We start from the raw sequence: 9442 nt of genomic DNA, 5'->3' as shown, positions 1-9442 counted from the left end.
TACAAAATAACTTTAATTACCAAACACATATCCCCCCCAAAAAAAGTATCGAAAACAGGTACCGAAAATACCGGTATCGATTTGCAGGTACCGAGTATCGGTATCGTATCGATTCAGATGTGAAAGGTACCCATCCCTAAATATGACAGTATTGTTCTTCAACAACATCTGTAACTGAATGAAATACTAAGAGATATATTCTTTCATCTGGCTAGTTTTAAAGTGCTTCCTCAGTAAAGTTTGGAAAGGATGAAAGCTGCTTCATTCTTTATGATGGGGAAACTGTTAGCTATCTGCCGAGTTGATGTAGCAGGCTAGGCCGCGCCACAGACACACAAACACACAAACACACACACACACACACACACACACACAGAAGCGCGGGCAGAACAGGGACATAAATCTGTTTACATAGTCACATTGTGGGGACTCACCTTCCTTATGAGAACAAAAAGTCCCAATAACATATATTATTATGTTTTAGAATGAATACTTAGGTTAAGTTTGGGGGGTTAGGCAGGCAGTGGCTATGGTCGGGGTTAAGGTAAGTCAATTAAATGCCCTCTGAAGTTATAGAAACATTACTTTGTGTGTGTGTGTGTGTGTGTGTGTGTGTGTGTGTGTGCGCATGTGTGTATAATTATACTTCAATATTAAATTTTATTTTTCATTTGTTTTTTATGTAAAAAAAAAAAAAAAAAAAAAGAGGTAAGGCCCCACCTTTCTTTATAGGAGGCTTACACATACATACATACACACACACACACACACACACCACACATCAAAAACACCCACCCTCATACACACTACTTTGTGCACTGCCTGTCACTTGCTACATAGAGAAATACAGATGTCCATTTGACACAACATATCATTTATCCTCTGCAATTATAATTCCCTTTCACATAGCCTTCCCTTATGTAGGCTCTCCCCTCCCCCACCTCTTTCCACTGGCAGCCCTCCATCTCTCTAATCCTTCCATTCCTGTCATGTCAGATCTTAGTGGATGCCACGGGTCAGTGCCTCACTTTCTGAAGATACTCTACGATTCACAGTGGAGCAGAGTGGGAATTTACATCTCGTGGCAGAGTTTTCCCCTCCATTTGTTATAATGTCAGGTCACTGCACTGCTCGGCTAGCAGAAAGGGAAAGATAATGGCTTCAGCACACTCCCTCCCGATTTATTACACACTCACTGGCTCTGACCTTGTCTGCAGCTTGGAATGCATTCATATTCTTGGTCAGCCTGCACTACTTTGACTTGCTAGTTAGCTAACTGATGTCAATCCTAGTTTCCTTCTGAAATTGTCTTTTTTGTGGATATTGTGTTATTATTGTTTTACTGCTGTACAACCAATTGCCCGTCTGGGGACAAATAAAGTTCTACTTGACTTAATTCAGCCCACCACGTTATTTCAGATGGGTGTAAAATAGCAGTGGGTGAACTTCCTATATTTTGTTGTCACAAAACAAGTAAACTTAATTATACAGACCTGCTTTGGTATAAACATGATTCCTGCATATTCATCCATCCATCTTCTGCTGCTTACCCCAATCAGCAGCAGCGAGGATAAACAAAGTATCCTCATAGGGGACTCCGAGGCATCTCCAGAGCAGACAGGATATTTTATATCTACAGCATGTTCTGGGTTTGCCCTGAAGCCTCCTCCAAGTTGGACACACCAGGAAAACCTCTGGAGGGAGGGATTGAAGAGGCATCCTGATCAGTTGCCCTGAACAATCTCAGTTGTCTCCCCTCATGTCACGAAACAACTTTTCCAATCTTGACTCTCACCCTTATGCTACAGGTGATCCTAGCCACCCTGCAAAGGAAACTCATTTTGGCCAGTTATAGTCATGATCTTAATCATGTAGCCACAATCTTAATCAGTTGTATCCATGATCTTAATTGTGAAGACAGAGCTTCAGGCTAAATTTCACCATTTCAGTCTGGTACAGCATCTGCAGTGATGCAGGTGTTGTACCACAGTGGCATATCCACTGGTCCATTTCCCAGTCCATCTTACCCTCACTCCTGAACAAAACCCCAAAATACTTAAACTCCCTCACTTAGAGAAGCAACTCATCAGCGTTACCACACCAAACCTAATTAGTGTGAAGTGTGTGTATCTTTAATGTGTGTTGCAGGATGCTACAGTAGATTAGTCTTGATGATGCTCAAAATCCTTCATTGGGATTTTAATTTCCTTTCCTTTTGTGAAAATATTCAAATTGAAACTTAAGTGAAATAAAATAATAACTAATTTTGTTCTGTTGCTGACTGAAGAGTATGCTATCGTAGTAGCATACTACTGAGGTTAGATAACTTTCAGATCCCCTGCCTGTTTTCTATGTATTAGCATGATGTCATCTTTTTTTTTTTTTTTTTTTTTTTGCCACACTTACATTTTTATATTGTTTCTATTGACTCTAAAAATAGCTTAACTGTAAGCATGTTGCTGATTTCATGCAACATTTTGTACTGTGAAGTTTAATAAAAACCTCAAAAGTCCATCAAGAATGTTAGACTTTTAGTCTTAAAAAAATTAAATGTCACTACTACGACCATGTGTATCCATTAAGGACTAATGACAAAATAGGAGAATGACAAGGAGAGAAATCAACATGGCATCATGTGAAAAAGATCCAACCAGAAGTTCTATGCAGGGTTGTCTCATGAACATTGGATGTTTTGTTTATTCCATTACTTGTTTATTCCATTGCTACTGCTGATTAGTTTGTTCAGTTCCTTTGAATCCAGTCTGTCCCTTAAATGATTGTGAGAGGGATGTGTGAAGGTAGACAGCCCCCCCCCCCCCCCCCCCCCGGAAGAGTCTACCTGATTAATGACCTGGAAATGCCTTGTCTTTTCATCTGATTAAATAAAATTGAATGGATTTTTACATTTTATAATAAAGTGACTCTACAGGGCTGACACTGTGACATGCTTGAGATGCTCTGGGATTCGTGTATGTGTGTGTGTAAATTACTGCAAAGTGTGTGCATGTGCATGCATGTGTGTACACCCACGTATGCATGAATGACTGCACGTATTCTCATTTGTGAAGGGCATGTGAGTGTATGTGCTTGAGTATGTGTGTCGGCTACTTGATGAAAGTCTGAGAGTGCTCTATGCTGCTGGTGTTGTGAAGCAGAAAACAACAGTTTGTCACCATCCACTGACAAAACCTGCCACAACCATGTGAATGCCAAACAAGGCCTGTTGGCAGCACAACCAAAGTTTTTTTTTTTTTTTGTGTGTGTGTGTCCTGAGATGAACACTGGAGCATTTTTATATGACACTCTATCTTCAGATTGGGTGTGTATGTGGGCTTACATAAGAATGTGTGAATATTTTGTTAATTACAATAAAATGAAAATTCGGCTTCTGTCACAGTTTGTTGCCTATTTACTGCTGTAAACAGTACTAAGGGCACAGCAGAAATAAGAAGAGGCACAATATTGTGGTAAGCATGTATATCGTTGAATGGCAATAGGATGGCTAACTAAAACTAACTAAAATGACTGAACAAACAAGACAAAAAGGGTGGCAAGCTACATTATAGAAAATTTTTCAAATTTCTAAAGCAAGTGACAGAAAAAAAAGAGACTTTCACACCTGACCCCTACACTATAAATGTGTAGCACTACATGTGGGAACTGTTCATTTTTATTATTTTATTCTTTCAATAAAGAAAACGTTTTTGTTTGTTTGTTTGTTTGTTTGTTTGTTTTTGTTTTGTTTTGTTTTGTTTTTGTTTTTTTCAAGAATCTCAAGTAACTGTGGGGAAAAAAAGTATATTTTTGCATGTCCAGTTTTAATAGAAAAATAAAATGGTGAAATGACATTGCAATGGAAAAACAGTCAAGTTTGGTGCTTCATGCAAGCCCCAAAGGTCTCTGTATCCACCAGCATTTTCTCAGGTTACTACCATGACGGGCACCAGTGACCTCTTGACCAGAACTGCAAGCTGCCACATCTACCATAAATAACATCCCACTGAGCTTATGCACAGTATTTTCAAATATAGATTGGAATTTGTAGTGTAAGAAATGACTGAGATATAATACAATGCGTATACATGGGATTTGTTTTAAAATTCACTCGCTCAAAAATCCTTAATTACTGATATAGGAGAAGAATTTGTAGCTGAAACTGTTTGAGTTAAAGTTGAGCAAAAAAGGACAAAAAATATTTGAAAAACTATGCAAGACAATATGAGTTAGGACATCCAGTTCCCTTTATTTGATGAGGAAATTGAAATTTTCTACAATTACAGACCTGGAATTCACTTTTAGAAAGCAAATCAAAGCTATGTCATAGAACCAAAAATTCAGCAGATAATGCGGCTAGCTATCTCTAGCCGCATTATCTGCTGGAGTGGAAAAATGGAGCAAAGAAGGTAACTATCTTCTCTATCTTTGTTGAAGAGGAGGAATCCTCCTTTTCCACCTCTTCCAGTTGTAGAATAACTACCAACCTTCCTGGCAATATCGATCAAACACGTGCATCACTGCACTTTCAAAAGAAGGTCTCCCTTCATCAACATCAAACCCATTTGAGCAGAAAAACTGCAGTGTCCAAATGATGTTTACACTTCTGGTCTGATGTCCCTACTTAGTGATATAGCTGCTCAACCCGCCGTATTTCCCTGAGCCAGCCCGCACAGGAAAGATTAATGATGCTGTGCTGTCAGAGCCCAATAACATTATGTGACATTTACAGAAGGCTAAAAAGCAAAGGCTTAAACACAGCAATTTTCAAAGGTCAGCCATTTGTGAGTTTAGAGGGGATACAGCTTGGTGATAGAAAGAAAAAACGCATTTTCATAGGCTTACCATTGCCTTCATTTGTCAGTTGTGGGACTTTGTACCCCATTGACAATACATAGCTTTGGCCAGTGGAATATGTGGAAGCACACATTCTTGGTAAATTACTTTGTTAAATGAATCTGGTAATTCTACTATTTAACCTGCCATCAGCACAACAGAGGTTAAAATGATTACTACTGTAATAACGTCCGCTGTCTCATACTATTATGCACAGCTGTATACTGTTTCGGTGTCTCATGAGTGTTCAAAACTCATGGACCTTTAACTCAAACTGGAATAATTATATTTCATCATCTCACATATACTAAAAAAAGTTCACATTCACACTTCATAAGAGCTAGCTCAAAGTTCAGTTCATACAGATTAAAATGATCTAGTACACGCTCATACTTCACAATTTCTAGATCTGTCTATGAAGCACATTTGGGAAACACTGTCCTTCAATGTAATCAAGTTACTAGTATGTCTCCTGGCTGTTGAGAAACAAAGCTAACTGGTCCTATTCAAAATAATGTGAGTTTGACTTTGCAGTTGTTGGTCTTACCAATGATTCTTGTGATCATCAATCACTTGCAAACATTTCCCTGGTCAGATGCTTCAACTCAATGTGTCATTTGTAATTGTTGCCAATTTGCCTAACATTCAGACTTGTTTGCTTAAAATGTGAGATATTTTTTCTACTGGAATGAATTTCAATGATTTTTAATCCAAAATGGTGTTGCAAAAGTGGCAGCTAGTTACTGCAGCTCCAACCGTTTTTCTTTGTTTTAGTGGGGTTTTTTTTGTGCATTTCTTGTGTTTCTTCCATCACTAGTCTCAGCCGATCGTGCAGAGGTATGGATGTACAACTAGTGAGACCAGTGATTTGCTTCTGGAATTCTTCGATCAACATGGGGAGATCCATTGAACCACAGCTCCATTGTTTACACACACACAGCTGATAGCACTGAGCAACATGAACATTCTCCAAGTGGAAAGACAGGAGATCCCCATGGAAATAAGGAGAAGGAGAATGGGCTGTAGAGCTGCCTAATATCAGGAGTGTAGCATCATGTTTTTCACTGAAACTTGGTTTTCAGCTGCACTTACGCTAGACTCACGTCACAATGGACAATTTTCAGCTGCTAAGAGCAGATAGGAGAGCGGTAAGAGGAAAGGTGGGGGCAGAGTAATGTTTGTGAACAACAGATGGTGTAATCCAGGCCACATCAGTATAAAGGGGCAGTGCTGCACGAGAGACATTGAGCTGTCAGCCGTTAGCATTCGACCATATTGCGTGTCATCGCAAGTACTGCACCCCCCTGACCCACCCCCGTCGGCCAATGCAAACCCCTGCACACTGTGGTCTCACAGTTGTAGACATTGCACCCAAGGGCCCTCCTCCTCATCTCTGGTGAGTTCAATCACACTTCGATGTCCCTCCCCACCTTCGCCCAGTATGTTAAATGCGACACCATAGACAATACAATACTGGACTTACTGTATGCTAACAGTAAGGATGCTTACAGCTCATCACCCTGCTGGGCCTTTCCGATCACAATCTGGTTCATCTGCTCCCTGCATACATAAATTTGGTGAATAAACATCCATCAACCATAAGGTGTGTGAGAAAATGGTCAGAGGAGTCCAGCATGGCACCGAGGGACTACTTTGACACCACGGACTGGGAAATGTGGTGCATTCCACTCAGGAGGACACTGACAGTTTGACAACCTGCGTGTTGGACAACATCAACTTCTGTGCGGAAAACACTGAGCACACCAGGAAGGTGTGGTGTTTCCCAAACAACACACCCTGGGGAGGGTGCAGAGGGAGCTGAAAAGGGAGACATGGAGAGGCAAATACAGCTCAGGGAGATGAAGGCAAGGAAGGCTACAGGCCTGGATAGCATCAGCTCCAGATTGCTCAGAGACTGTGCAATATGAGTATGGAGAGTGTTCCAACCCTGTGGAAAACTTCCTGTGTGGTTCCAGTCCCAAAGACCGCACATGAAGGATGCAGTCATCTACCTGCTTCACATATCCCTTTCTCACTGACCACTGGGAGCACGGGGGTCATGTTTTTTTGACTTCTCTAGTGCTTTCAACACAATCCAAACATTACTGCTCAGGGGGAAGCAAAAAGGATCTGGAATAGTCTGCCACCTTGCTGTGTGGACCATATACTACCTAGCCAACAGGCTTCGCGACTGCGTGTCTGATGTGGTGGTTTGCAGCACAGTACAGTGCTCTCTCCTTTCCTCTTCACCCCCTGCCTTCAGGTCAGGGGACAAAAAAAGAACTGAGGAGTGTTCAGCATGAGCTGAGGGGGAAGCTGAGGCAGAGTAGAGATGCCTACAGGAGGAAGCTGGTGGCCAAACTCCAGCAGAACAGACTGAAGAATGTGTGGACAGGAATGAAGGAGATCACAGGGCTCAAGGCAAAAGACAGAGCAGCAGCCAGCAGCCTCGAGAAGGCCAATGAGCTAAACCACTTCTTCAATAGGTTTAGCACACAGCCTGGGGTGGCCTTGCATTTCTCCACCCCCTCACACCTCACTACTGTCTGCAATGGCCTCCATAACCCCCCTCTGCCCAAGCTTTCTCTCTCCAACCCTCACACCTCCCTGGTGATCCCTCCCTTGGACTCAACTCCCCCCCCACAGCACCCCCTCCACTACCACCATCCCCTGCCTGACAGCGTGCCAGGTAAGAAGACAGCTGGAGATGCTACACCTGGGCAAGACCGCTGGCCCTGATGGCATTAGTTGCAGAGTCCTGAGGACTTGTGCCAGCCAGCTGTCCGTGATCCTGGGACACCTTTTCAACCTGAGCCTGTAGAGAGCCTCGGTGCTGCGGTTTGTGCATGGTGGTGGTGGTAGTGGTGGTGGTAGGGCGGGAGTCGGGGGTGGGGGGTCAGTGTCCAGAGTTTGTGGGGGCAGAGGGCAGGGAAGGAAGGAGGAGGAGAGCTGGGACGGAGTTCAGCATCCCGATGGCCTGGTGAATGAAGCTGTCTCTCAGTCTGCTGGTTCTGGCATGTGAGCTCCTCATTCTCCTCCTGGAGGGCTGGAGGCTGAACAGGCAGTGGGTGGGATGGGTGGAGTCAACCACACTGCTTAGTGCTTTGCAGGCCAGACGTGTGCTGTAAATGTCCTGGAGGAAGGACAGGGGGGCACTGATGATCCTCTCACCTGCTCTTACTATGCGCTGCAGGGTCTTCCAGCAGGATACAGTGCAGCCACCGTACCATACAGTGATGCAGCTGCTCAGGATGCTCTCAGTGGTTTCACGATAGAAGGTGTGCATGATGGGGGCCGGTGCTCTGGCTCTTTTCAGTCTGCGGAGGAAGTAGAGGTGCTGCTGAGCTTTCCTGACCACTGAAGAGGTGTTGCTGCTCTAGGAGAGGTCCTCAGTGAGGTGCACATCCAGGAACTTGGTGCTGCTCACTCTCTCCACAGCAGCACAGTTGATGGTCAGTGGGGGGTGCTGGGTGGGGGCTCTCCGGAAGTCAACAACAATCTCCTTCGTCTTCTCCACATTGAGAGAGAGATTGTTGTCTCTGTACCATGTGGCCAGTTGGCTCACCTCGTCCCTGTAGTTTGACTCATCGTCGTTATTGATGAGCCCCACCACAGTAGTGTCATCCGCAAATTTGATGAAGGGTTTGGTGTTGTGTGTAGTCGTGGGTCAGCAGGGTGAAGAAGAGGGGGCTGAGCAGGCATCCTTGGGGGGCCCCTGTGTTCAGCATGATGGTGCTGGATGCATTACTGCCGACCCAGACTGCCTGTGGTCTTCTGGTCAGGAAGTCCAACAACCAGTTGCAGAGTGAGGTGTTTAGTCCTAGACAGTCCTATTTCTGTATCAGCTGCTGGGGGATGATTGTGTTGAAAGCTGAACTTAAGTCTAAGATTACTGTTTCCGATGCTGTCGTGAGTGGCAGCCCTTCCAGAAGGTCCGTGTGTGTTGTGTGCTATTTTGTACTTTTTGAACTTTCAGTACTCTTTTTTTGTTTGTTTGTTGTTTGTTTTTTTGTTTGTTTTTTGTGATCTGATTACCCTGTATCGTATGGATATGGTTTTTAACAAGCCTAAACTCAGTTATGTGAGGAACCAGAGACACAAAAGCCTGCGGGAAGAGAAAAAGAGGAGGACTCGCTATATACATCAACACAAGGTGGTGTAATCCTGGACATGTAAGCACCAAAATCTGCATCTGCTGCAGGGACATCGAACTTATGGCTGTAAGTTTGTGTCATTATTTGCTCATAGAGTTTGGACACGCCATTGTTATTATTGTTTACATCCCTCCACGGGCCGACACGGAGGTAGCATGTGATGTCATCTACTCCACTGTTGCCAATGTACAAACACAGCATCCTGACGCCATTGTGTTGATCTGTGGTGACTTTAATCACGTGACTCTGGACACAACGCTACCTGCTTTCTTCCGGTATGTGGACTGTAACACCAGAGGTAATAGGACTATTGACCTACTGTATGCAAATGTAAAAGACGCGCACAGTGCCACCCCGCTGCCTGCACTGGGGAAAGCAGACCACAACCTGATTCTGCTTCAGCCTCACTACAAACCAAGAGTGAGGAGGCTAACCACAACCACACGCTCATTCAGGAA

The sequence above is a fragment of the Chaetodon auriga genome, chromosome 5, assembly GCF_051107435.1.
Source record: "Chaetodon auriga isolate fChaAug3 chromosome 5, fChaAug3.hap1, whole genome shotgun sequence".
In the NCBI taxonomy this organism is placed as follows: Eukaryota; Metazoa; Chordata; class Actinopteri; order Chaetodontiformes; family Chaetodontidae; genus Chaetodon; species Chaetodon auriga.
The sequence above is the reverse complement of the archived record's forward strand: the minus strand, read 5'-3'. Positions refer to the sequence as shown.